This window comes from Drosophila biarmipes, unplaced genomic scaffold (assembly GCF_025231255.1).
Source record: "Drosophila biarmipes strain raj3 unplaced genomic scaffold, RU_DBia_V1.1 ptg000007l, whole genome shotgun sequence".
NCBI lineage: Eukaryota > Metazoa > Arthropoda > Insecta > Diptera > Drosophilidae > Drosophila > Drosophila biarmipes.
This window is the reverse complement of record NW_026114528.1, coordinates 1,254,372-1,282,369: the sequence shown is the minus strand read 5'-3', so window position 1 is coordinate 1,282,369 and position 27,998 is coordinate 1,254,372. Positions and strand designations below refer to the sequence as shown.

The following is a 27,998-nucleotide window of genomic DNA, read 5'->3' as shown; positions in this document are numbered from 1 at the left end:
GGAATTTTGATATTTGTATTATCCACAAAAATTCCTTTATCTGTTAATAATGTGTAAATTTCCTTTAACTCCGTTCCTGTTCTTTTACATGATAGTACTAGTAATGCATCCTTTATGCTGGAAATTTCCTTTTTTAACTGCTTTATATTTATGAGTAAGCTTATTACACCTGCTTGAATCTTTTCACAATCTTCAATTAAAGATGATAATTGTTTTGTTACCATAAATAAATTAATTGACTCTTTATAGACATAGTAACTTTCTTTCAAAACTTCTGTTATGTTTTCTATTCGCGTATTCATACTTGGAAAATTTGAGTTTATATCATCCGTAGTTCTTTTGAAGATATTTATTGTTGATTCTACTACAAAGGTTTGCTTTTTAACCAATTCTGCAGTTTACTGGTTATCTAAGGGGTTCTTCATGTTACCCTCTAAGTTATCCCTATTTTCAGCGTCCATTACACCAAAAAGTATGTGATAGAGAGAGCCCATAAACTCGAATGGAGCTCGCCTATATATTTTCCTATCCTGAGTCATAAACAGTTTATTGTGCTCTTCCAAATCTGTAATCTGTCGTTGAGTATTATCAAGAAAAGTATTACATTAATCTTCAAACCCATGAAGCTTGTCACACACCAGTTTAATTTTCCCATTCAACAGTTTTCCCTTTCTTATCATGTTGTAATATACAATTAGATCCCAAGATGAGGCTATGACTTCTACGTCTCCCCTTGGATCTAAGTAAATGGAATTAGTCTCGTGTAATTTCTTGAATGACCACTTTTGTTGTCCTTGCGTAGGTGAACTTGCACTAGACACCTGGCCAAATTACATTAGCATTAACATTATCGGCATTAATCCAAGCTTATGGATTCTAGGGCTCCTGCGAGTATTCTTAGTCTGCTTGACCGGGAAAGGTGATTTGCTCTCTTCAGCCTCAATTCCAGTAAGAGGGCAAACTTTTGTAATAGGTTTTAAAATTCAACCATCTTGTAGTTTGACTTTTACTACTCTGACTCGGTCGTCTTTTCCCTTATATATTTCTTCTACTTTTCCCAAGCGCCATCTAGCGGGATGTCAATTTTCATCTTTTAGTAACACAATTTGGCCTCTATAAGGTTTTGCATTCCTAGTTTCCATTTATTTCTTTGTTGAAGGGTGTTTAAATAATCAATCTTCCTTCTTCAATTATAATCCAAAAGTCTCTTTTCATTTAATGAATTAATTTCCATCTATCTAAATTTGCAATTTTTTCCTCGGAAATGGTCTCAATAGGTCCTAATGTGGGCCTTCCTATCAGGAAGTGACCTGGTGTCAAAACTTTCCAATCGTCAATGTCAGTATTAGTTGTATATAATGGTCTTGAATTTAATACCGCTTCAAATTGGCATAAAAGAGTTGCCATCTCTTCATAAGTCAGATTATTATCCCCAATTATTCTTTTTAGGTGATATTTAAAAGATTTCACTCCAGCTTCCCAAATACCTCTGAAGTGAGGTCCTGCCGGGGGAATAAAATGCCATTCAATTTGTTCGCTTTCTAATGTTGGGATAATTTTAATATTTTCGTTGAGTGCCTTCTGTAGATCTTCATCCAATTTTCTGGAGGCTTCCTCGAAATTTGTCACATTATCTGAAAACATTTTCGCACATTTTCCTCTTCTGGAAAATACTCTTCTTAGTGCAGCTAAAAAAGCATCTGAAGTCAAATCACTTACAACTTCTAAATGGATAGCCTGGAAGGACTCTTTTATTATTCCTCTCCATAAAAAAGGTGCGAAGGCGGATGCCCAAAACCAAAGAGGTATTTCTAAATTGTCGGCAATTCCTAATGTATTTGAACGTATTATCACTTCTCATTTGCAACATTTATCGACCAAGATCGACCACCACCAACCTTCTTGAATTGTCATCTATTGTAATAAATGGGTTTAAGAAAAAAATGCAGATTGACATTGTATATACAGATTTTAGTAAGGCTTTTGACTCCGTTAACCACTCACTTCTTTTATTTACATTAGATCAGCTTGGGTTTTCTAAAAATCTATTATCTTGGATTTCATGTTACTTGAATGGTAGGACTCAGAGGGTTATATTCAAGAATGCTGTTTCAAAATTGATCTACGTGACATCTGGAGTGCCTCAGGGTAGTCATTTGGTAAGTACAACCTTTTAAATTTGAACTGCCTTAAATGCAGCGTTGTGACTTTTTATAGGGGTACTCCTAGGTTTTTCAGATACTTTCTTAAATATACGCCACTTGACCGTATATATTTAGTTAACGATTTAGGTGTACTTCTGGACCCCAAACTTAAATTTAACTGCCACATTATGTCCACTGTTAACAAAGCCATGAGAGTTCTTGGGTTTAAAAAGCGTTGGCCAAAAGAATTTGATGACCCTTATACGACCTTCCTTGTCCGTCCTATTTTGGAATATTATTCGTCTGCTTGGAGTCTACAATATCAAGTGCACTTTGACCGATTGAATCGGTACAAAAAAAAAATTCTCCTATTTGCCCTGCGTAGTTTGAACTGGGATCAAAACGTAAGGCTACCTTCCTACCAGAGTAGATTACAATTGCTTAATTTATCTGCACTTGTAAATCGTAGAACAATGCTTGGTACTATTTTTATAGAAAATCTTATAAGAAGTGACATTGATTCTGCAGATATTTTAAACCGCCTAACATTCAACGTTCCCGTTAGACTAACACGAAATTATTGTCCTCTAAATTTGCCGCGATGTACAACAAATTTTTGTCTGCACGAGCCCTTTCGCGTTCTATGTAATAACTATAATAAACTTTATCATTTAATTTGCATTTCAACATCTATCCCGGTATTAAAAACTAATATTTTAACTCATTTGCTTAATTCTTAGTTGTGCCTTTTATTTTCATTTGTGTCCCGTCTTCATTTGTTTTATATATGTATCTTCCTCGCGAACTTTTTTGTTGCACCACCGCTTTTTTTGCACTTTTCTTCGCTGAGCTGGCTTATCTGCTAACGTCGACAGCGGCACAACGTTTTAGGCAAAAAAAATGCTTTCTGCCGTCTGACAAGTCAAAACTGAAGAGTTATACGAATTTTAATAAAAATGGATTAAAATCTGTAATTGTTCTTATAGGAGGCAAGTTTCCACTACCGCTATTTAAATATCCTCGATGGACCGCGATTCTCAAAGACCTCGATAGTGCTATTTTTAATCATTTTTTGAATTGCGGAGCATTTCATTCATTTATTTTATTTTTAAGATGTTTCAAAGGTTTGACAATATAACCACAAAATTCTGGCAATATATTATTCCACATATCTAAAAGGTAAATATACACAACTGTCTATATGAAGTGCGACGCAAGTTTTGTTAACATAACTCTGTTAACATTTAATTAGATATAAATAACGTTTTTAGTTTTTTAGTTGGAATAAAATTGTTTATTTAACTTTATGTAGTTGCTTGTCCCACGTCTAACTTAGATCTCACTTCCTTTAGCTTTTATTTTAATCAAGAGAGTTCTAGGGCTTTTAAGTCTAGATCGAGATTATAGGTTCTCACAGTTGAATGTAGGCGAAGAGAGAGAGGTAGAGCTTCGACTACATAACTTCCCCACCGCTTAAATTAAGACTCTCCTGAGTTTTACAATTCGTTTGTATACATATAAGTGTTAGGAATTCAATTATAGTAAATTATGTTACATTTGGAGTCAAATATTTCTTCTTTCTTTTTATGTTGGAGCTATGTACATTATTTAAATTCAATTTTCTATATTTCGGTTCAGTTTTGTGTCTTAGAGTACATCAGTAATGTTCCATATATTTTAGAATGTTATTATGTATAATTTTTTTGTCACAATTTCCATATTCAATATGCATTAGCGTATTTTGTATTGCTGAGTGATAGCTGTTATTATAATATTCCATACCTTTACTAACTTTATCTTTCATTGATAGATCTTTGTTTTCAAGTTATATAATTCTCATCTTTTCGGTTGCAGTGTTATGAAATCATTTAACATCTGCATTGCCAGTGTGACTTTTCGGTTTCACATAATGAACTTATTCTCATTTCTTAAATATTCTTTTATATTTATACTATTAAATTCGTTATCAGTTATTAATTTTTCAAAGTTTTCTCTTTGGGACTTGTACGAGCGCATTTTTTTTATTATAGTTTGATTATTGCGATCCTCAAGAAAAAAGGCAGAAGAAAATTTTGAAAATCGGTCAATAAAAGTTGGAAAATAACATTTAGAATTTCTATAGATATATATTTGAACAATTTTTCTTATATCGTTTAGTGTTTCTGTATAGTTAAATTTTTCCTTTACTGGTTTTCTTTCATATTTACACCCTCACAATTCTTAATATACTTGTGAATGTAATGTTGATGGTTTGGAAAGTAAATATTCTTTTTTAAACTTTGGTAATTTTCATATATACCCGAAAGACCAGTATCATTATGGAATTGTTTAATTTCTTTATACACATCTTCTTCGTTTTGAATGTATATTGCGTGAAATCATTTTACAAATAACTATAAGCCTTCGAAAATTTTTAAGATTTTGTTTTGAGATTTATTGTATTGATGATCGTTATATTCACTGAATATTCCTACTTTGCCTTTTATAATAAGATATCTTTAAAATTTCTTCCATTCCATTTTCGAGATCATTTAAATTAAATAAATTTCCTTATTTCTATTCTTATATTCGAATGCCGTAGTTACTTGTTACCATGATTTGTGTTTTAAATCTATTAAAAACTGTTTCTGTATTACCTAAAATAGTTGTGTCCACAAAGTCTTCAGCCTGTTAATGTAGTGTACTAATATCATCAACATTGTTTTCTAAAGAGCTACAAAATTCAGCTGTATTTAGTGCACAAATTTAGTCGTTATTTATTTGACTTAAAAAGTCTGCTACCTGGTTATCCTTTCCTTTGATGTATGATACGTTTATATTAAATTCGCTAAGCTGAACAAGCCATCTATAAAGTATTTCATTATTTTCTTTTCCGTTATATTTAATTAGCAGCCACTTAAGTGGTGTGTGGTAGGACAAAATGTCGAACTTGACTCCATAGGGATATGGGCGGAAATAAGCTGCAGCCAACACAATAGCTAATAATTCGTTTTGTATAGAAGAATAGTTTTTCTCATGGTCATTCAGCAAATTGGATGACTATCTTGTTGGAAAACAGCACCTAAAGCTGTATTACTAACATCAGTAATAAGTTGACCTAAAAACTGTGTTTCTTTTGAAAAGAATTTGCATTTGTTGATGTGAATCTTAAGATTTGCTTCAGAAAGTTTTTTAAATATTGTTTGAATATGGCCAATATGTTCTAAAAAAAACTAGTGGAAAAAATAAAAACGTCATCAAGATTGACGACACAAATTCTATTTGCTTTTTCTTTTATGACTTTGTTTATAAGACGTTGAAACGTGGCAGGAGCGTTTTTGATCCCGAATGGCTTCCGATTAAACTCGTAATGCCCGTGATAGGTAGAAAACGCTGTCTTTTTGCTAGCTTGTTCCTTAATCTCGTCGTTTCATCTTTTTGGTCTTCTCGTCGTCTTTCAATGGCACTCGTCGTTTTCGCAATCCTTCTTAACTTCTCTCTTTGCTGCTAATACCATCGTTACTTTTCAAATTAAATTATACGTTACTTTTCAAATGGAACTTTTAGTTAGTGTTACTTTTTAAATTACAAGTGTTCAGCAAACACCCAATTCGGCCATCCTGCGTAAATATTCGCCTCGAATGCTTAGTTATCAGAATCATCAGAAATGGTTGATATTTTGTTGTTGGTTGGCCAAGGCTTCATATACTCGGCACAACTTCAAGATTTACCAGTCATAGGAGTTGTTGGATTTAACCTTTGTCACCTGGTATGGACCCAAAAACTTTGGTTTTAGTTTAACGCCAGCGTTCGTTTAATGGCAACTAAGTCACCCAGCTTGTATTTATGTATTCGGCTAAAATATGTTTATAGTCCTTACTTGTAGAATCAAGGGGTCCAAGAAAGTCTACGTGGAAGGTGTGCAGTGGAGCTTCGTCTTTGCTTAACGGATGCAAAAATCCTTCTTGTTTTCCTCGTTTGCGATTTGTGAGAATACAAGAAATACTACAGTTAATGTACTTCTCAATCTTAGACTTGATGTTCGGGATAAAACAGTCCTTGCAAATAAGATCTTTGGCTTTCTTAATTGCGAAATGACCTCTGTCATGAGCACGGCTTATTATTAGGCGCTGCATGTCCTTTGGGTCAACGATCACTGACGAGCTTGTATATAAATTCAGACCTGATGAAGTAATTATCGTGCGATATTGCACCGTTGTCGAGTATTTGTTTTACGGCTTTTAGATGTTCGTCTTGACCTTGGGCTGTTTTAAGGGCAAGAGTGATGCTGTCTTCTGTTGTGGTCATAACTGGATGGCGACTTAACGCATTTGCACACCTGGACGGTGATAAACTGTGCAGTTGTACTCTGCAAGTGTCATTACCCAACGACTGATTCTTTTATTCAAGTCCTTCTTTTGCATCGTTTTGTTCAATGCGTCGCAGTCTGTGAAAATTTGAACCTTCCCAAGAGATAGACTCGGAACTTTGAGACAGCTTCCACAACGGCAAGGACTTCCAGTTCATAGCTCGGATACTCTCTTTGAGCCGGTGACATCTTCCTGCTCATATAGTAAACGGGGTGCAGATGGCCATCTTCCGGAGTTTTCTGCATCAGGACTGCGCCAAATCCATCCTGAGAAGCGTCTGTGTGAACTTCTGTTTCATAATCCTGGTTATAGATACTCAGAACTGGACTCTCTCTCCTCTTCCGAGTATCAATCGCGACTTGCTCGTTGGCTCCTATTTCGATTTTTGTATCCTTTCTTGTCATGTCTGTGAGTGGTTTCGCAATTCTGGCATAATTGGGTATAAACTTTCGAAAGTACCCAGACAGGCCTAAAAAGCTTTGAAGTTGCTTCAGTGTTTGAGGATTGGTACACTTCACAACTGCGTCTATTTTTTCAGTGCTCGGATATAATTTACGGTTCTCAATTATGTGACCTAGAAATTTGATGCGCGTCTGAAGAAAATCACATTTTTTTATATTTAACTCCAGGCCATATTCTTCGCATGTTTTGATGACTTCTTTAAGGTTCAGCAATGCCTCTTTTTCGTCGCTCGTAGGGATGATTATATTGTCGATATAAGGCAAGGCGATGCCTCTCTAAATAAGCGGTCGAAAAATGGCATTGATATGGCGCTGAAAAACTCCGGGAGGGTTTGACATTCCGAACGGGACCTTCCTGAACTGATATTGGCCGTTATTTGCGACACTACTCAGCGACTGCCGGGTGAAAAAATCCGTTTTTCAGATCTATGGTGCTGAATATGCTTGCGTTCTGGAGTTGATCTAATTGTTCGTCTATGAGAGGTAATGGAAAGTGGTCCTTTATAATTACCTTATTTATGCGTCTGTAGTCGACACAAAGTCGAGGAGAACCATCACTCTTTTTGACGAGAACAACAGGACTCGTGAACTCGGAATTAGATTCCTCGATAATCTGGGCTTTCAGCCACTCGTCACTCGCGCGATTCAGCAAACGGTATTGTCGCGGTCGCGAATATATTGGGCTTTCGTCAGCGAGAACGATACGCATTTCTACGCCAGTTGTCTTAACTTTCTTTGGCTCGTAGTTCGATATTAGCTCACGAACTTCCGTTTGTGCACCCACACTGACCGCGTTGTTTATATTTGGATCAGTTTCGGAAACCATCGATTTTGAATAAGTTCATTTCGAAATCTTCGTTGTTGGAATGCACTTTTCGAACACTTAAGCCATTGCGACCGAATAAAATGTCTGCGTGTCTGAAACCGATTATAAAAATGGAACTGTTTTCGAGTTTTGTCTTGTTCATCTCGACGTATAAGTCTTCGCGTATTATGTTAAAGTTGCTGCCCGCATCGAATAAAGCTACACATTTTTTGCCATCGAATGCCACCTTTGCTAGTGAAGTCGTTCTTCGGTTGGACACGATTCATATTGGATTTATTTTCAGTTGGCTTTTCTTTTTTCTCACAGTTTTTCGAAATATGCCCGAACTCGTTGCATTGGAAGCACTTTGGGCCTTTCCTTTTGTTGTTGCAGTCGTTAGAAACATGACCCTTTTCTCCACAATTGTAACAAACGCACTCTTTTTTGTAGTTTTTTACTAGACCGCTTTGGTTTTTCATTGAGCCAACTGACTTTGATTTTTGTTTATCACTTTCGGTTTGGTAGTACTTCAGTTTATTTTTGAACTCACTTAAATTTCTTGCGCCGCACAAAATTGATTTGTTTTCCGATAGTTCGTCGATCCCGTCAATGACGTACTGCATAAGCGCTTCTATTTAGACACTCCCACGCGAGGCGATGTCCTTCATTCGGTAGAAGTATTCGTACCCGGTTTCGTCCTTGCGGCGTTTGGTTTCGTCCAATTGCTTGTGAACTTGCTTGGAGCACACATTTGACCGAAACTCAACAAGCAAAGCCGTTTTAAGCGATTCTCATAAGTTTAAGCCGCGTTCGTTGCTGACAAAAAGTTTGGCTATACCTTTTAGCGATTTTTTCGCGAACACTAATTTTTGTAAGTCGCTCCAGCACATTAGAGATGCCGTTTCGTCGAATTCGCTTAACCAAGTCTCCACTGGTAAAACATCGCTACCATCGAAGACACGAACGGACTCTTCAACATCGCGAAAACTCAAAAGTGGAGAGTTTTTGCTCTCTCTCTCTCTTCTCTAAACCGCGAACTACGCCATTTGTCTGATTTTCGCGCTCTTTCCTAGAATTGGAAGACATTTTCGCATTCTGTTGCGCACTTGTTTCGTTGTCGTTTTGCATTACGCTTTGGGCACTATTGAAAATTTTAGAGTTAGCAAGGTTATTTCTTTCAGGGCTTTCTTCATCTGCTGAGTACTCGTCACTTTCTTCGATACCTGCCGCTTCTAGCAAGCTTTCACTTTGAAGATTGTTAAAAATGTGTGAGAAAATATCATCCACTTCAGAACACCACAAATGCTCACAAAATCACGGTCACTTATGTTTTCGCTAATATAAGCAATTTTTCCGCCTGTATTCCTCACTTTCTTTGCTAATGCAAAAACCACTAAATTCGTGAAGCCTCTTACGGTTGTTTCTGTCTCCTTCACTTTCGAACACAAACTTGTGCAGTGCAACAATGCTCGATTTGCTGCTTGATTTAAGAGTTCCGGCTATAATTTCACCAAGTGTCGGCATTTTGGCACAGCAATATTTTTAATTTCTTTTCACCCAAGTTTGCACAAAAAATATTGGGCTATTTCGATTCTCTTTTGCGATACAAACACACACTTGCGAATTACGGAAATCGAGTTCTTTCTCGACCGTGTAGAGCCCTCAAAATGTGGGGTTTCGGTTAAAGTTTAATAAATTATTTAATTAAGGTTTAGATAATTGGTTACAGCGTCTTCAAATTACAATGTCTAGAGGTTTTTGATAAGTTTAATAAATCGCGAACGTCTTTGCTCCCGTCTTGATGCGTCGTCTTTCGCTTCCTTCCTTCAACTCAACTTTCTTGATCTCGTCGTTTCGTCTTTTTGGTCTTCTCGCCGTCTTTCAATCGCACTCGTAGTTTTCGCAATCCTTCTTAACTTCTCTCTTTGCTGCTAATACAATCGTTACTTTTCAAATTAAATTATACGTTACTTTTCAAATGGAACTTGTAGTTAGTGTTACTTTTTAAATTACAAGTGTTCAGACAACACCCAATTCCCACATAGACTACAGCAGAGTACAATAGTATGGACCAATGCGTCGGGGAATATAAACAGATAAGCGTGCTTAGAAATATTTTTGGAACGCTGCATTGGCGTTACTCAACTTAAAATTGGGTTGATAGCATTTGAACTCATGTACTGATATTTTGGTTCGTCTTGATACATTTATTCGTCTTATCATATAAACAACTAAAACCACTAAAATTGTTAAACCACGATCCGACATGAGATGAAAATTCCGTCCTTTTAATTCATAGTGACTATCTCTTATTTCTTTTAATTCATTTTTTAGTTTAGCTAATTTTTTATTATGGTCAATAATCGGTGATGAATGGATCCTAAAAAATACTTGGAATCTTACTTATATTACTTACATAGGAAACTGATATTGGCTCATAAGCTTCTGACTGAACACTATGATGAGCTATTAATATTTTGTCGTCTGTTCTTAAAGTGCAACCAGACACAATCCTTAAAATTCTTTGCTCAGGCAGGTCTATTAATTCTTGCGGTAAATTATTACTTTGTATTCTAGCTTTAGTTATTTCTGGAACCCTAAATAGCCAACTACCTTTCTTTATAAATACAATTTGAGGAACTATTGGGCTTAAAGGAAGTTATTTCGCAAGTATTGTCATCAGCGCTACTCCAAGGCCAATTACCTTTACATATTACGTTATTAGCTTTCCATTTTTGACACCTATTTAAAGTAGCTTCCGACATTACTAAATATTTATAAATTAAGTTTGCCATAATTATCTCATTGTTAATTTTGACTGGCATAGGATATACTCTAAAAAGATGGGAAGGGTGTCTGCCAAAAAAGGGAATTTTGATATTTGTATTATCCACAAAAATTCCTTTATCTGTTAATAATGTGTAAATTTCCTTTAACTCCGTTCCTGTTCTTTTACATGATAGTACTAGTAATGCATCCTTTATGCTGGAAATTTCCTTTTTTAACTGCTTTATATTTATGAGTAAGCTTATTACACCTGCTTGAATCTTTTCACAATCTTCAATTAAAGATGATAATTGTTTTGTTACCATAAATAAATTAATTGACTCTTTATAGACATAGTAACTTTCTTTCAAAACTTCTGTTATGTTTTCTATTCGCGTATTCATACTTGGAAAATTTGAGTTTATATCATCCGTAGTTCTTTTGAAGATATTTATTGTTGATTCTACTACAAAGGTTTGCTTTTTAACCAATTCTGCAGTTTTTTGCTGGTTATCTATAACATATAGAGAGAGCCCATAAACTCGAATGGAGCTCGCCTATATATTTTCCTATCCAGAGTCATAAACAGTTTATTGTGCTCTTCCAAATCTGTAATCTCTCGTTGAGTATTATTAAGAAAAGTATTACATTAATCTTCAAACCCATGAAGCTTGTCACACACCAGTTTAATTTTCCCATTCAACAGTTTTCCCTTTCATATCATGTTGTAATATACAATTAGATCCCAAGATGAGGCTATGACTTCTACGTCTCCCCTTGGATCTAAGTAAATGGAATTAGTCTCGTGTAATTTCTTGAATGACCACTTTTGTTGTCTTTGCGTAGGTGAACTTGCACTAGACACCTGGCAAAATAACATTAGCATTAACATTATCGGCATTAATCCAAGCTTATGGATTCTAGGGCTCCTGCGAGTATCCTTAGTCTGCTTGACCGGGAAAGGTGATTTGCTCTCTTCAGCCTCAATTCCAGTTAGAGGGCAAACTTTTGTAATAGGTTTTAAAATTGAACCATCTTGTAGTTTGACTTTTACTACTCTGAATCGGTCTTCTTTTCCCTTATATATTTCTTCTACTTTTCCCAAGCGCCATCTAGCGGGATGTCAATTTTCATCTTTTAGTAACACAATTTGACCTCTATTAAGGTTTGGCATTCCTAGTTTCCATTTATTTCTTTGTTGAAGGGTGTTTAAATAATCATTCTTCCATTATAACCCAAAATTCTCTTTTCATTTTATGAATTAATTTCCATCTATCTAAATTTGCAATTCTTTCCTCGGAAATGGTCTCAATAGGTCCTAATGTGGGCCTTCCTATCAGGAAGTGACCTGGTGTCAAAACTTCCCAATCGTCAATGTCAGTATTAGTTGTATGTAATGGTCTTTGGAGTTGCCATCTCTTCATAAGTCAGATTATCATCCCCAATTATTCTTTTTAGGTGATATTTAACAGATTTCACTCCAGCTTCCCAAATACCTCCGAAGTGAGGTCCTGCCGGGGGAATAAAATGCCATTCAATTTGTTCGCTTTCTAATGTTGGGATAATTTTAATATTTTCGTTGAGTGCCTTCTGTAGATCTTCATCCAATTTTCTGGAGGCTTCCTCGAAATTTGTCACATTATCTGAAAACATTTTAGCACATTTTCCTCTTCTGGACAATACTCTTCTTAGTGCAGCAAAAAAAGCATCTGAAGTCAAATCACTTACAACTTCTAAATGGATAGCCTGGAAGGACTCTTTTATTATTCCTCTCCATAAAAAAGGTGCGAAGGCGGAAGCCCAAAACCATAGAGGTATTTCTAATTGTCGGCAATTCCTAATGTATTTGAACGTATTATCACTCCTCATTTGCAACATTTATCGACCCAGATCGACCACCACCAACCTTCTTGAATTGTCATCTATTGTAATAAATGGGCTTAAGAAAAAATAAGGCCTTTGACTCCGTTAACCACTCACTTCTTTTATTTAAATTAGATCAGCTTGCGTTTTCTAGAAATCTATTATCTTGGATTTCATTTTACTTGAATGGTAGGACTCAAAGGGTTATATTCAAGAATGCTGTTTCAAAATTGATCTACGTGACATCTGGAGTGCCCCAGGGTAGTCATTTGGCGAGTACAACCTTTTAAATTTGAACTGCCTTAAATGCAAATGTTAACAAAGCGAGTGTTCTTGGGTTTAAAAAGCGTTGGCCAAGAGAATTTGATTTTTATTTAATTTGATTTGATTTTACGACCTCCCTTGTCCGTGCTATTTGGGAATATTGTTCATAGGTTTGGAGTCCACAATACCAAGTGTACATCGACCGATTGAGTCGGTACAAAAAAAATTTTTCTTATTTGCCCTGAGTAGTTTAACTGGGATCAAAACGTAAGGCTACCTTCCTACCAGAGTAGATTACAATTGCTTAATTTACCTACACTTGTAAATCGTAGAACTATGCTTGGTACTATTTTTATACAAAATCTTATAAGAAGTGGCATTGATTCTGCAGATATTTTATACCGTGGTACTTTCAATGTTCCTGTTAGAGTAACACGAAATAATTATCCTCAAAATTTGCCACGATGTACAAAAAATGTTTGTCTACACGAGCCCTTTCGCGTTCTATGTAATAACTATAATAAACTTTATCATTTAATTTGCATTTCAACATCTATCCCGGTATTAAAAACTAATATTTTAACTCATTTGCTTAATTCTTAGTTGTGTCTTTTATTTTCATTTGTGACCCGTCTTCATTTGTTTTATATATGTATCTTCCTCGCGAACTCGCATTTTTTGCCCAAATTGAATAAAGGGCCCCGCGCGTAACAAGCACGTGCTTGGTGTCGTTGGGCCACTTGTTTGTACTGTTCGAAGTGCATCAACGTCCATATATATATATAAAACATTTAATCATGCCACCTTCGGGAAATCGAACCAAAATGTTTAGGGTGTTCTGTAAAACCTATAAAACAACTTAGCCCTTATTTGACTTTATTTTTAAAAAAAATATCACTTTTGAATAAATCAAATGTATGTATACAGCGCACAATATAAAAAGCCTGCTGCTCGTCTTTTCGTAACACAAACCAAATGCACCAGGTCTTGTTCTTCTTTTGTTTTTTACTGAACACAACGGTGAGCCGCTAAAAAAAAACCGGCCAAATGTGGTTTTTCCGAGCGCCGAGGGTAGGCAGATTATAAGACACAGACAGAGAGGAAAATCTCTGCAGATCCTCCTTTTTTTGTTGGACCACTGCTTTTTTTGCACTCTTCTTCGCTGAGCTGGCTTATCTGCTAACGTCGACAGCGGGACAATGTTTTAGGCAAAAAAAATGCTTTCTGCCGTCTGACAAGTCAAAACTGAAGGGTTATACGCATTTGAAAAAAATTGATTAAAATCTGTAATTGTTTTTATAGGAGGCAAGTTTCCACAACCGCTATTTAAATATCCTCGATGGACCGCGATTCTCAAAGACCTCGATAGTGCTATTTTTAATCATTTTTTGACTTGCGGTGCATTTTATTCATTTTTCTTATTTTTAAGATGTTTCAAAGGTTTGACAATATAACCACAAAATTCTGGCAAAATATTATTCCACATATCTAAAAGGTAAATATACACACGCGAGTTTGGTTAACATAACTCTGTTAACATTTAATTAGATATAAATAACGTTTTTAGTTTTTTAGTTGGAATAAAATTGTTTATTTAACTTTATGTAGTTGCTTGTTCCACGTCTAACTTAGATCTCACTTATTTTTTTATAATCAAGAGAGTTTTAGGGCTTTTAAGTCTAGATCGAGATTATAGGTTCTCACAGTTGAATGTAGGCGAAGACAGAGAGGTAGAGCTTCGACTACATAACTTCCCCATCGCTTAAATTAAGACTCTCCTGAGTTTTACAATTCGTTTGTATACATATAAGTGTTAGGAATTCAATTATAGTAAATTATGTTACATTTGGAGTCAAATATTTCTTCTTTCTTTTTATGTTGGAGCTATGTACATTATTTAAATTCAATTTTCTGAATTTCGGTTCAGTTTTGTGTCTTAGAGTACATCAGTAATGTTCCATATATTTTAGAATGTTATTATGTATAATTTTTTTGTCACAATTTCCATATTCAATATGCATTAGCGTATTTTGTATTGCTGAGTGATAGCTGTTATTATAATATTCCATACCTTTACTAACTTTATCTTTCATTGATAGATCTTTGTTTTCAAGTTATATAATTCTCATCTTTTCGGTTGCAGTGTTATGAAATCATTTAACATCTGCATTGCCAGTGTGACTTTTCGGTTTCACATAATGAACTTATTCTCATTTCTTAAATATTCTTTTATATTTATACTATTAAATTCGTTATCAGTTATTAATTTATCAAAGTTTTCCCTTTGGGACTTGTACGAGCGCATTTTTTTGATTATAGTTTGATTATTGCGATCCTCAAGAAAAAAGGCAGAAGCAAATTTTGAAAATCGGTCAATAAAAGTTAGAAAATAACATTTAGAATTTCTATAGATATATATTTGAACAATTTTTCTTATATCGTTTAGTGTTTCTTTATAGTTAAATTTTTCCTTTACTGGTTTTCTTTCATATTTACACCATGTCACAATTCTTAATATACTTGTGAATGTAATGTTGATGGTTTGGAAAGTAAATATTCTTTTTTAAACTTTGGTAATTTTCATATATACCCGAAAGACCAGTATCATTATGGAATCGTTTAATTTCTTTATACACATCAGCATTTTACAAATAACTATAAGCCTTCGAAAATTTTTAAGATTTTGTTTTGAGATTTATTGTATTGATGATCGTTATATTCACTGAATATTCCTACTTTGCCTTTTATAATAAGATATCTTTAAAATTTTTTCCATTCCATTATCGAGATCATTTAAATTAAATAAATTTCCTTATTTCTATTCTTATATTCGAATGCCGTAGTTACCTGTTACCATGATTTGTGTTTTAAATCTATTAAAAACTGTTTCTGTATTACCTAAAATAGTTGTGTCCACAAAGTCTTCAGCCTGTTAATGTAGTGTACTAATATCATCAACATTGTTTTCTAAAGAGCTACAAAATTCAGCTGTATTTAGTGCACAAATTTAGTCGTTATTTATTTGACTTAAAAAGTCTGCTACCTGGTTATCCTTTCCTTTGATGTATGATACGTTTATATTAAATTCGCTAAGCTTAACAAGCCATCTATAAAGTATTTCATTATTTTCTTTTCCGTTATATTTAATTAGCAGCCACTTAAGTGGTGTGTGGTAGGACAAAATGTCGAACTTGACTCCATAGAGATATGGGCGGAAATAAGCTGCAGCCAACACAATAGCTAATAATTCGTTTTGTATAGAAGAATAGTTTTTCTCATGGTCATTCAGCAAATTGGATGACTATCTTGTTGGAAAACAGCACCTAAAGCTGTATTACTAACATCAGTAATAAGTTGACCTAAAAACTGTGTTTCTTTTGAAAAGAATTTGCATTTGTTGATGTGAATCTTAAGATTTGCTTCAGAAAGTTTTTTAAATATTGTTTGAATATGGCCAATATGTTCTAAAAAACTAGTGGAAAAAATAAAAACGTCATCAAGATTGACGACACAAATTCTATTTGCTTTTTCTTTTAAGACTTTGTTTATAAGACGTTGAAACGTGGCAGGAGCGTTTTTGATCCCGAATGGCTTCCGATTAAATTCGTAGATAGAAAACGCTGTCTTTTTGCTAGCTTGTTCCTTAACAAGAATTTGGTGAAAACCTTACGAGAGATCTACACAAGAAAAATATTGCGCTCTTCCTAACTTATCCAATATACCTTATATATATGGGATAGGAAACTTATCATCTACTGTGTTTTCATTAAATTTGCGATAATCAAGAACTATAACAGTTTTTTTGGTTAACAGTCAGTCAGCCATAAAGGGGGATTATATGGAGTATTGCTTTTACGTATTATTCCTTGTTGTAGCATTTCTTCAATTTGTCTATATATTTCTTGCTCATGTATTTGAGGATATCTATAAATCTTAAAATGTACAGGTTTATCCACTACTGCTTTTATCTGATGCTCGATAATGTTTGTATTGCTAAGACACTGACCCAAGGAAAATATTGCTGTTTTAAATCTACTTAAAGTTTGAGTTAGAGCATTGTTTTCCTCTTGATTTAAATCATTGAAAAGAATTTTCTGTATTCTATCATCTATATTGATTGGTTCAATTTGATTTACCTCATCAGAGAATGGTGAACTATTATGAAATTGAATTTTGTTATTATTAATTGTAATTATATTCTGATAAAAATCAATAACAGCATTTAATGGCTTAAGAATGTTTTGCCCTATAATAGCATCGAACGATTTATTATGTTGTCATTTTCCAATTCATTGTGGCGTCTTCTTTAAATTCAATAGACAAATCAGTTATAATTTCTTGCGTTATTAGCGATTTTTAATTTAGAAATGATATTGGATGATACAAAGTTCTTCGGGGATATTGTAACAACTTATTTCTGTTTAACATGGAAGTTGTTGAAGCAGTTGTAAAGATGTTCAATCCCAAGAGAAAGAAATCCACATTTGCTGAATTGATATTTCAAACTGATTTTTTTTAAAACATTAGCTAATGGGGGTTTTGGTTAAAGTTTAATATAATATTTAATTAAGGTTTAGATAATTGGTTACAGCGTCTTCAAATTACAATGTCTAGAGATTTTTGATAAGTTTTATAAATCGCGAACGTCTTTGCTCCCGTCTTGATGCGTCGTCTTTCGCTTCCTTCCTTCAACTCAACTTTCTTGATCTCGTCGTTTCGTCTTTTTGGTCTTCTCGCCGTCTTTCAATCGCACTCGTCGTTTTCGCAATCCTTCTTAACTTCTCTCTTTGCTGCTAATACAATCGTTACTTTTCAAATTAAATTATACGTTACTTTTCAAATGGAACTTGTAGTTAGTGTTACTTTTTAAATTACAAGTGTTCAGACAACACCCAATTCCCACATAGACTACAGCAGAGTACAATAGTATGGACCAATGCGTCGGGGAATATAAACAGATAAGCGTGCTTAGAAATATTTTTGGAACGCTGCATTGGCGTTACTCAACTTAAAATTGGGTTGATAGCATTTGAACTCATGTACTGATATTTTGGTGCGTCTTGATACATTTATTCGTCTTATCATATAAACAACTAAAACCACTAAAATTGTTAAACCACGATCCGACATGAGATGAAAATTCCGTCCTTTTAATTCATAGTGACTATCTCTTATTTCTTTTAATTCATTTTTTAGTTTAGCTAATTTTTTATTATGGTCAATAATCGGTGATGAATGGATCCTAAAAAATACTTGGAATCTTACTTATATTACTTACATAGGAAACTGATATTGGCTCATAAGCTTCTGACTGAACACTATGATGAGCTATTAATATTTTGTCGCCTGTTCTTATAGTGCAACCAGACACAATCCTTAAAATTCTTTGCTCAGGCTGGTCTATTAATTCTTGCGGTAAATTATTACTTTGTATTCTAGCTTTAGTTATTTCTGGAACCCTAAATAGTCAACTACCTTTCTTTTGCAACTCAACCCAGTAAGAATTGATCTGAGTCGTTTTTTTATAAATACAATTTGAGGAACTATTTGGTTTAAAGGAAGTTATTTCGCAAGTATTGTCATCAGCGCTACTCCACGGCCAATTACCTTTACATATTACGTTATTAGCTTTCCATTTTTGACACCTATTTAAAGTAGCTTCCGACATTACTAAATATTTATAAATTAAGTTTGCCATAATTACCTCATTGTTAATTTTGACTGGCATAGGATATACTCTAAAAAGATGGGAAGGGTGTCTGCCAAAAAAGGGAATTTTGATATTTGTATTATCCACAAAAATTCCTTTATCTGTTAATAATGTGTAAATTTCCTTTAACTCCGTTCCTGTTCTTTTACATGATAGTACTAGTAATGCATCCTTTATGCTGGAAATTTCCTTTTTTAACTGCTTTATATTTATGAGTAAGCTTATTACACCTGCTTGAATCTTTTCACAATCTTCAATTAAAGATGATAATTGTTTTGTTACCATAAATAAATTAATTGACTCTTTATAGACATAGTAACTTTCTTTCAAAACTTCTGTTATTTTTTCTATTCGCGTATTCATACTTGGAAAATTTGAGTTTATATCATCCGTAGTTCTTTTGAAGATATTTATTGTTGATTCTAGTACAAAGGTTTGCTTTTTAACCAATTCTGCAGTTTTTTGCTGGTTATCTATAACATATAGAGAGAGCCCATAAACTCGAATGGAGCTCGCCTATATATTTTCCTATCCAGAGTCATAAACAGTTTATTGTGCTCTTCCAAATCTGTAATCTCTCGTTGAGTATTATTAAGAAAAGTATTACATTAATCTTCAAACCCATGAAGCTTGTCACACACCAGTTTAATTTTCCCATTCAACAGTTTTCCCTTTCTTATCATGTTGTAATATACAATTAGATCCCAAGATGAGGCTATGACTTCTACGTCTCCCCTTGGATCTAAGTAAATGGAATTAGTCTCGTGTAATTTCTTGAATGACCACTTTTGTTGTCCTTGCGTAGGTGAACTTGCACTAGACACCTGGCAAAATAACATTAGCATTAACATTATCGGCATTAATCCAAGCTTATGGATTCTAGGGCTTCTGCGAGTATCCTTAGTCTGCTTGACCGGGAAAGGTGATTTGCTCTCCTCAGCCTCAATTCCAGTTAGAGGGCAAACTTTTGTAATAGGTTTTAAAATTGAACCATCTTGTAGTTTGAATTTTACTACTCTGAATCTCTTCATAAGTCAGATTATTATCCCCAATTATTCTTTTTAGGTGATATTTAACAGATTTCACTCCAGCTTCCCAAATACCTCCGAAGTGAGGTCCTGCCGGGGGAATAAAATGCCATTCAATTTGTTCGCTTTCTAATGTTGGGATAATTTTAATATTTTCGTTGAGTGCCTACTGTAGATCTTCATCCAATTTTCTGGAGGCTTCCTCGAAATTTGTCACATTATCTGAAAATATTTTAGCACATTTTCCTCTTCTGGAAATCACTCTTCTAGTGCAGCAAAAAAAGCATCTGAAGTCAAATCACTTACAACTTCTAAATGGATAGCCTGGAAGGACTCTTTTATTATTCCTCTCCATAAAAAAGGTGCGAAGGCGGAAGCCCAAAACCATAGAGGTATTTCTAAATTGTCGGCAATTCCTAATGTATTTGAACGTATTATCACTTCTCATTTGCAACATTTATCGACCCAGATCGATTGTCATCTATTGTAATAAATGGGTTTAAAAAAAAAATGCAGATTGACATTGTATATACAGATTTTAGTAAGGCCTTTGACTCCGTTAACCACTCACTTCTTTTATTTACATTAGATCAGCTTGGGTTTCCTGGAAATCTATTATCTTGGATTTCATTTTACTTGAATGGTAGGACTCAGAGGGTTATATTCAAGAATGCTGTTTCAAAATTGATCTACGTGACATCTGGAGTGCCCCAGGGTAGTCATTTGGTGAGTACAACCTTTTAAATTTGAACTGCCTTAAATGCAAATGTTAACAAAGCCACGAGTGTTCTTGGGTTTAAAAAGCGTTGGCCAAAAGAATTTGATTTTGATTTAATTTGATTTGATTTTACGACCTCCCTTGTCCGTCCTATTTTGGAATATTGTTCATAGGTTTGGAGTCCACAATACCAAGTGTACATCGACCGATTGAGTCGGTACAAAAAAAATTTCTCTTATTTGCCCTGAGTAGTTTAACTGGGATCAAAACGTAAGGCTACCTTCCTACCAGAGTAGATTACAATTGCTTAATTTATCTGCACTTGTAAATCGTAGAACAATGCTTGGTACTATTTTTATACAAAATCTTATAAGAAGTGGCATTGATTCTGCAGATATTTTATACCGTGGTACTTTCAATGTTCCTGTTAGAGTAACACGAAATAATTATCCTCAAAATTTGCCACAATGTACAAAAAATGTTTGTCTACACGAGCCCTTTCGCGTTCTATGTAATAACTATAATAAACTTTATAATTTAATTTGCATTTCAACATCTATCCCGGTATTAAAAACTAATATTTTATTTCATTTGCTTAATTCTTAGTTGTGTCTTTTATTTTCATTTGTGACCCGTCTTCATTTGTTTTATATATGTATCTTCCTCGCGAACTCGCATTTTTTGCCCAAATTGAATAAAGGGCCCCGCGCGTAACAAGCACGTGCTTGGTGTCGTTGGGCCACTTGTTTGTACTGTTCGAAGTGCATAAACGTCCATATATATATATAAAACATTTAATCATGCCACCTTCGGGAAATCGAACCAAAATGTTTAGGGTGTTCTGTAAAACCTATAAAACAACTTAGCCCTTATTTGACTTTATTTTTAAAAAAAATATCACTTTTGAATAAATCAAATGTATGTATACAGCGCACAATATAAAAAGCCTGCTGCTCGTCTTTTCGTAACACAAACCAAATGCACCAGGTCTTGTTCTTCTTTTGTTTTTTACTGAACACAACGGTGAGCCGCTAAAAAAAAACCGGCCAAATGTGGTTTTTCCGAGCGCCGAGGGTAGGCAGATTATAAGACACAGACAGAGAGGAAAATCTCTGCAGATCCTCCTTTTTTTGTTGGACCACTGCTTTTTTTGCACTCTTCATCGCTGAGCTGGCTTATCTGCTAACGTCGACAGCGGGACAATGTTTTAGGCAAAAAAAAAATGCTTTCTGCCGTCTGACAAGTCAAAACTGAAGGGTTATACGCATTTGAAAAAAATTGATTAAAATCTGTAATTGTTTTTATAGGAGGCAAGTTTCCACAACCGCTATTTAAATATCCTCGATGGACCGCGATTCTCAAAGACCTCGATAGTGCTATTTTTAATCATTTTTTGACTTGCGGTGCATTTTATTCATTTTTCTTATTTTTAAGATGTTTCAAAGGTTTGACAATATAACCACAAAATTCTGGCAAAATATTATTCCACATATCTAAAAGGTAAATATACACAACTGTCTATATGAAGTGCCACGCGAGTTTGGTTAACATAACTCTGTTAACATTTAATTAGATATAAATAACGTTTTTAGTTTTTTAGTTGGAATAAAATTGTTTATTTAACTTTATGTAGTTGCTTGTTCCACGTCTAACTTAGATCTCACTTATTTTTTTATAATCAAGAGAGTTTTAGGGCTTTTAAGTCTAGATCGAGATTATAGGTTCTCACAGTTGAATGTAGGCGAAGACAGAGAGGTAGAGCTTCGACTACATAACTTCCCCATCGCTTAAATTAAGACTCTCCTGAGTTTTACAATTCGTTTGTATACATATAAGTGTTAGGAATTCAATTATAGTAAATTATGTTACATTTGGAGTCAAATATTTTTTCTTTCTTTTTATGTAAGAGCTATGTACATTATTTAAATTCAATTTTCTAAATTTCGGTTCAGTTTTGTGTCTTAGAGCACATCAGTAATGTTCCATATATTTTAGAATGTTATTATGTATAATTTTTTTGTCACAATTTCCATATTCAATATGCATTAGCGTATTTTGTATTGCTGAGTGATAGCTGTTATTATAATAATCCATACCTTTACTAATTGTATCTTTCATTGATAGATCTTTGTTTTCAAGTTATATAATTCTCATCTTTTCGGTTGCAGTGTTATGAAATCATTTAACATCTGCATTGCCAGTGTGACTTTTCGGTTTCACATAATGAACTTATTCTCATTTCTTAAATATTCTTTTATATTTATACTATTAAATTCGTTATCAGTTATTAATTTTTCAAAGTTTTCTCTTTGGGACTTGTACGAGCGCATTTTTTCGATTATAGTTTGATTATTGCGATCCTCAAGAAAAAAGGCAAAAGCAAATTTTGAAAATCGGTCAATAAAAGTTAGAAAATAACATTTACATTTGAACAATTTTTCTTATATCGTTTAGTGTTTCTGTATAGTTAAATTTTTCTTTTACTGGTTTTCTTTCATATTTACACCATGTCACAATTCTTAATATACTTAATAATGTTGATGGTTTGGAAAGTAAATATTCTTTTTTAAACTTTGGTAATTTTTATATATACCCGAATGATCAGTATCATTATGGAATCGTTTAATTTCTTTATACACATCTTCTTCGTTTTCAATGTCTATTGTCTGAAAGCATTTTACAAATAACAATAGACCTTCGAAAATTTTTAAGATTTTGTTTTGAGATTTATTGTATTGATGATCGTTATAATCACTGAATATTCCTACTTTGCCTTTTATAATAATATATCTTTAAAATTTTTTCCATTCCATTATCGAGATCATTTAAATTAAATAAATTTCCTTATTTCTATTCTTATATTCGAATGCCGTAGTTTCCTGTTACCATGATTTGTGTTTTAAATCTATTAAAAACTGTTTCTGTATTACCTAAAATAGTTGTGTCCACAAAGTCTTCAGCCTGTTAATGTATTGTACTAATATCATCAACATTGTTTTCTAAAGAGCTACAAAATTCAGCTGTATTTAGTGCACAAATTTAGTCGTTATTTATTTGACTTAAAAAGTCAAAAAAGTAAAAATAAAAGTTTCATTATTTTCTTTTCCGTTATATTTAATTAGCAGCCACTTAAGTGGTGTGTGGTAGGACAAAATGTCGAACTTGACTCCATAGAGATATGGGCGGAAATAAGCTGCAGCCAACACAATAGCTAATAATTCGTTTTGTATAGAAGAATAGTTTTTCTCATGGTCATTCAGCAAATTGGATGACTATCTTTTTGGAAAACAGCACCTAAAGCTGTATTACTAACATCAGTAATAAGTTGACCTAAAAACTGTGTTTCTTTTGAAAAGAATTTGCATTTGTTGATGTGAATCTTAAGATTTGCTTCAGAAAGTTTTTTAAATATTGTTTGAATATGGCCAATATGTTCTAAAAAACTAGTGGAAAAAATAAAAACGTCATCAAGATTGACGACACAAATTCTATTTGCTTTTTCTTTTAAGACTTTGTTTATAAGACGTTGAAACGTGGCAGGAGCGTTTTGATCCCGAATGGCTTCCGATTAAACTCGTAATGCCCGTGATAGATAGAAAACGCTGTCTTTTTGCTAGCTTGTTCCTTAACAAGAATTTGGTGAAAACCTTTCGAGAGATCTACACAAGAAAAATATTGCGCTCTTCCTAACTTATCCAATATACCTTATATATATGGGATAGGAAACTTATCATCTACTGTGTTTTCATTAAATTTGCGATAATCAAGAACTATAACAGTTTTTTTGGTTAACAGTTTTTTGGGTACAAGCCATAAAGGGGGATTATATGGAGTATTGCTTTTACGTATTATTCCTTGTTGTAGCATTTCTTCAATTTGTCTATATATTTCTTGCTCATGTATTTGAGGATATCTATAAATCTTAAAATGTACAGGTTTATCCACTACTGCTTTTATCTGATGCTCGATAATGTTTGTATTGCTAAGACACTGACCCAAGGAAAATATTGCTGTTTTAAATCTACTTAAAGTTTGAGTTAGAGCATTGTTTTCCTCTTGATTTAAATCATTGAAAAGAATTTTCTGTATTCTATCATCTATATTGATTGGTTCAATTTGATTTACCTCATCAGAGAATGGTGAACTATTATGAAATTGAATTTTGTTATTATTAATTGTAATTATATTCTGATAAAAATCAATAACAGCATTTAATGGCTTAAGAATGTTTTGCCCTATAATAGCATCGAACGATTTATTATGTTGTCATTTTCCAATTCATTGTGGCGTCTTCTTTAAATTCAATAGACAAATCAGGTTTAATTTCTTGCGTTATTAGCGATTTTTAATTTAGAAATGATATTGGATGATACAAAGTTCTTCGGGGATATTGTAACAACTTATTTCTGTTTAACATGGAAGTTGTTGAAGCAGTTGTAAAGATGTTCAATCCCAAGAGAAAGAAATCCACATTTGCTGAATTGATATTTCAAACTGATTTTTTTTAAAACATTAGCTAATGGGGGTTTTGGTTAAAGTTTAATATAATATTTAATTAAGGTTTAGATAATTGGTTACAGCGTCTTCAAATTACAATGTCTAGAGATTTTTGATAAGTTTTATAAATCGCGAACGTCTTTGCTCCCGTCTTGATGCGTCGTCTTTCGCTTCCTTCCTTCAACTCAACTTTCTTGATCTCGTCGTTTCGTCTTTTTGGTCTTCTCGTCGTCTTTCAATCGCACTCGCCATTTTCGTTCATCTTGATACATTTATTCGTCTTATCATATATCAATAAACAATAAAACCACTAAAATTATTAAACCTACGATTAATGCCGCACGATCTGACATGAGATGAATATTTCGTCCTTTTAATTCATAGTGATTATCTCTTATTTCTTTTAATTTATTTTTTGGTCTAGCTTATTATAGTCAATAATCGGTGATGAATGGCTTCTAAACAATACTTGGGATCTTACTTATATTACTTACATAGGAAACTGATATTGGCTCATAAGCTTCTGACTGAACACTATGATGAGCTATTAATATTTTGTCGCCTGTTCTTATAGTGCAACCAGACACAATCGTTAAAATTCCTTGCTCAGGCAGGTCTATTAATTCTTGCGGTAAATTATTAGTCTAGCTTTAGTTATTTCTGGAACCCTAAATAGCCAACTACCTTTCTTTTGCAACTCAACCCAGTAAGAATAGATCTAAGTCGTTTTTCTATAAATACAATTAGAGAAACTATTTGGCTTAAAGGAAGTTATTTCGCAAGTATTGTCATCAGCGCTACTCCAAGGCCAATTACCTTTACATATTACGTTATTAGCTTTCCATTTTTGACACCTATTTAAAGTAGCTTCCGACATTACTAAATATTTATAAATTAAGTTTGCCATAATTACCTCATTGTTAATTTTGACTGGCATAGGAATTACTCTAAAAAGATGGGAAGGGTGTCTGCCAAAAAAGGGAATTTTGATATTTGTATTATCCACAAAAATTCCTTTATCTGTTAATAATGTGTTAATTTCCTTTAACTCCGTTCCTGTTCTTTTACATGATAGTACTAGTAATGCATCCTTTATGCTGGAAATTTCCTTTTTTAACTGCTTTATATTTATGAGTAAGCTTATTACACCTGCTTGAATCTTTTCACAATCTTCAATTAAAGATGATAATTGTTTTGTTACCATAAATAAATTAATTGACTCTTTATAGACATAGTAACTTTCTTTCAAAACTTCTGTTATGTTTTCTATTCGCGTATTCATACTTAGAAAATTTGAGTTTATATCATCCGTAGTTCTTTTGAAGATATTTATTGTTGATTCTACTACAAAGGTTTGCTTTTTAACCAATTCTGCAGTTTTTTGCTGGTTATCTATAACATATAGAGAGAGCCCATAAACTCGAATGGAGCTCGCCTATATATTTTCCTATCCAGAGTCATAAACAGTTTATTGTGCTCTTCCAAATCTGTAATCTCTCGTTGAGTATTATTAAGAAAAGTATTACATTAATCTTCAAACCCATGAAGCTTGTCACACACCAGTTTAATTTTCCCATTCAACAGTTTTCCCTTTCTTATCATGTTGTAATATACAATTAGATCCCAAGATGAGGCTATGACTTCTACGTCTCCCCTTGGATCTAAGTAAATGGAATTAGTCTCGTGTAATTTCTTGAATGACCACTTTTGTTGTCCTTGCGTAGGTGAACTTGCACTAGACACCTGGCAAAATAACATTGGCATTAACATTATCGGCATTAATCCAAGCTTATGGATTCTAGGGCTCCTGCGAGTACCCTAAGTCTGCTTGACCGGGAAAGGTGATTTTCTCTCTTCAACCTCAATTCCAGTTAGAGGGCAAACTTGTGTAATAGATCTTAAATCTTGTAGTTTGACTTTTACTATATATTTCTTCTACTTTTCCCAAGCGCCATCTAGCAGGATGTCAATTTTCATCTTTTAGTAACACAATTTGACCTTTATTAAGGTTTCGCTTTCCTAGTTTCCATTTATTTCTTTGTTAAAGGGTGTTTATATAATCATTCTTCCATTTAACCCAAAATTCTCTTTTCATTTTCTGAATTAATTTCCATCTATCTCCAATTTTCCAATTTTTCTTTCCTCAGAAATGATCTCAATAGGTCCTAATGTGTGCCTGCCTATCAGGAAGTGACCTGATGACAAAACTTCCCAATCGTCAATGTCAGTATTAGTTGTATATAATGGTCTTGAATTTAATACCGCTTCAATTTGGCATAAGAGAGTTGCCATCTCTTTATAAGTCAGATTATTATCCCCAATTATTCTTTTTAGGTGATATTTAACAGATTTCCCTCCAGCTTCCCAAATACCTCCGAAGTGAGGTTCTGCCGGGGGATTAAATCCGTGGTGCAATGTTTCCCTTTGTGCATTTCTGATGATTAATAAGGATACATCTCACTTATCTAAAATTAAGGGATGTTTTACAGAAAATTCTGCGCTGGAGTTCTGTAATCTACCTTTAACTCTGATTAATCCACCTTTATCTAAAAATGGATTTAATCCTAATATTTTGCTTTTAGTTCCTATATCCTGTTGGTGGCTTAAGCAATTTATTTCTGAACTAATTGGACTTTCCTGTTGCTGTTTTATTATTAAAATTCTTGCCAATTTTAATTCACTCACTGTCAAATATGTGGGAAACTTTACCTCAATAAATCTTAAGGTATATGCAATAATTCTTTATAATTTTTGCTTACAGGATTATTTTTTTGTTAGTGATTGTATTAACTGGCCTGATTTTCCTGATAAGGCGGTACTGACAATTATACTATCTACTTGTTCCTCTTTCGGCCAGTATTTTCTGATTTGGCCAACCATTGAGGTCCGTTCCATCAAATTGCACATTCCAGCAATTTTTGCTGGATTGTCTTCTCATCTAACGTGTCTCCGATCAATATTCTTAAATGTTCTTATTTCGTCAGTTCGCCGTCGAATAAATTTGTCTTCATTATTCCCATTGTTAATCCATCCTAGTGTGATCGTTGAATCACTCCATCCATATGCCTTTGCTCCAATTGCTGTCCAACTCTATCTATTAGTTATGATAGAAGATGTGCAGAACATAGCTCTAATTTAGGGATTCCTTTTTATTTTTCTTCGGATTAACCTTGCTCTCGCTAGCTATAATCGTAGAGGTGGATCCCACTTTTGCATAAACTACGGCTGCGTATGCTTTTTCGGACGCATCAGAGAATCCATGAATTTGTACTGGCATATCTTCCTGGGATTTAACCCACTTGGGGATTCTAATACCTTCAAGAGATGTTAAGTTCTCTTTAAAGGCTTTCCATTCGTTGGCATCTGGATCTGACAAGTTCTGATCCCATTTTT

General features: G+C 33.8%; 1 long non-coding RNA gene across 1 annotated transcript; it reads right to left on the bottom strand.

Moving 5' to 3' along the window:
• Positions 1-206: 206 nt before the first annotated feature.
• Positions 207-26,921, bottom strand: LOC127011745 (uncharacterized). The gene is made up of 3 exons (XR_007765024.1): positions 26,801-26,921; positions 11,391-11,873; positions 207-821 (listed from the first exon to the last, which is right to left on the bottom strand). It is a non-coding gene; the product is annotated as an uncharacterized LOC127011745 (long non-coding RNA).
• Between the last annotated feature and the right edge of the window lie 1,077 nt (positions 26,922-27,998).